This window comes from Clinocottus analis, unplaced genomic scaffold, assembly GCF_023055335.1.
Source record: "Clinocottus analis isolate CAN_PGR_092001 unplaced genomic scaffold, fCliAna1.0.p SCAF_18, whole genome shotgun sequence".
Classification (NCBI taxonomy): domain Eukaryota; kingdom Metazoa; phylum Chordata; class Actinopteri; order Perciformes; family Cottidae; genus Clinocottus; species Clinocottus analis.
This window is the reverse complement of record NW_027175909.1, coordinates 14892626-14894558: the sequence shown is the minus strand read 5'-3', so window position 1 is coordinate 14894558 and position 1933 is coordinate 14892626. Positions and strand designations below refer to the sequence as shown.

The following is a 1933-nucleotide window of genomic DNA, read 5'->3' as shown; positions in this document are numbered from 1 at the left end:
CGGGACCCGCCGCCCGCTGCAAAGTGAGCTTCACGATATTGCAGGAGTGTATCAGCTTCAGGTTGACGGCCACGTTCGCCGTCCCTTTCTCGTGGAACACGAAGTTCTTCCGGCCGTTGGGCTCGCCGGAGCGGGCCAGGCGGACCTGCGGCGCGTCGGCGCCGGTCTGCTGGAACGACAGCGGCTTGTTCCGGACCGCTCCGGAGGGCTGACCCGTCCTGGACACGGTGGCGGCCAGCGCCGACGACACCGCCGAGGGGATCCAGATGAGGCCGAGCACGCTGATCCCGCTGCTGTCCCCGAAGTAGCGCACGTTGCACTGGGACGGAGACGTGATCTCGAAGCTCAGCGTGTCGCCGCCGGCCACGACCACGGCGCCGGAGAGGGTGATGGACGTGTCCCTGTAGTTGACGCCGGCCTTGAAGGCCCGCGTCGCCTCCTGGCCCGTGCCGTTGCGGTTGGTGTAGGCGATCAGGGAGAAGCCCTCCCGGACGCAGGTGTGGCCCATGGAGTAAAGCGCCTGCTGGAGGACGAACTTCACCACGCCGCTCTCCGTGAAGCGCACGCCGCGGCTGTCGTGCGTCAGGATGATCATGTACGGGTCGGACACCGAGGTCACGCGGAAGGTCGGCCGGTAGCTGGCCTGGTAGTGCGTCAGCAGGGACATCTGGGCCGTCATGGCCACGGCGCCGGTGTCGTGCGACAGCCAGAGCAGGCTGACGGACGGAGCGGCCACGTCGTACACGTGGAGATCCTTGCTCTGGTTGCAGTGCTGATTCGGGCTCTTCAGCAGCAGGGCGAAGGCGTGGCCGGGCTCCACCTCCACTCCGCCGCTGACGCTGACGCCCTGGAAGTACTTCCCGTCCGGCTGTTCGATGCGGACGCCGCTGAGGTCGCGGCCTCCTTCTTCCCCCTCTCCTTCCTCCTCCTCCTCCTGGCTCTCGTTGAGCCTCATCCCCACCTGAAGGAAGTTCCTGCAGCTGTGCTTGACGGCGAAGTTGTGATCCAGCCACACGAGGCCGTGCTGCAGGAACGTCACCCGGCCGGCCTCGTTGGACAGCAGGTCGATTCGCTCTTTGCCTCGGATGTTCAGCTGGAGCCCCGGGAAGATGTGGGCACCGGACGTCCTGGCGGGGGGGAGGCCCACGCTGGCACCCCACGACCGGGAGAGTCGGCTCTCCGATGGCCGGCCGCAGACCGAGTCGGCGATGGCCGTGCAGGGAGCGGAGAGCGGCTCTCCCTCGCAGTCGGAGCAGGCCTGGCACTCCTGCAGCTCCTGGTTGTAGAAGTAGTCGAGGCCACACACGCCCAACCCGGCGTCTCTCTGAGAGACTCCCAGACACCTGAAGCCTCCTGTGCAGGTACAGACCAGAGAGGATGGAAAGCAAGGAGGAAAAAGGTCAAATATTCAGAGGAAAGATTAGGAGATCATTGTTTTAAGTATCCAACAAAAACAATGTGTTACCAGGAGTGTTGAGGCACTTCACTCGCTCTCCACAAATGGTTGGTACTTCAAGGCATTCATCTCTGTCCTGCAATTCACACAAATAATCATTGTGAACAATACTATTAATGACTGCTTTATTCTGATAAGTGATGGGTATGAACATCCCTCCTCCAAATAAGCTGCTATTCTGTTTGTGCATTGCTGTCATATGCATGAAAACTGACTGATTCCACCAAAATCAAGCTTTGATTATCAGCTGAAACCCTTAAGGTATGAGTGTCACCGTCATGCAAACACACCGCAGTTTTCCAAAAGGACAATACCTGGCACATCCTGTCCGCTGTGGGAGAACACTGTGAGATCAGGAAGAAGCCCGGCGGACACATGGTGCACTTCTCGCACTGGGGTGGGTCCCTCTGAAAGTCACAGAACTCCTCCTGCCCGCAAGGCGACGGGCAGCCCAGCAGAGGCTGAGGGAAGTGCGCC

At 61.0% G+C, this 1933-nt stretch overlaps 1 long non-coding RNA gene across 1 annotated transcript; it reads right to left on the bottom strand.

Moving 5' to 3' along the window:
• Positions 1-1270: 1270 nt before the first annotated feature.
• Positions 1271-1933, bottom strand: LOC137788573 (uncharacterized). The gene is made up of 3 exons (XR_011077768.1): positions 1771-1933; positions 1466-1532; positions 1271-1353 (listed from the first exon to the last, which is right to left on the bottom strand). It is a non-coding gene; the product is annotated as an uncharacterized lncRNA (long non-coding RNA).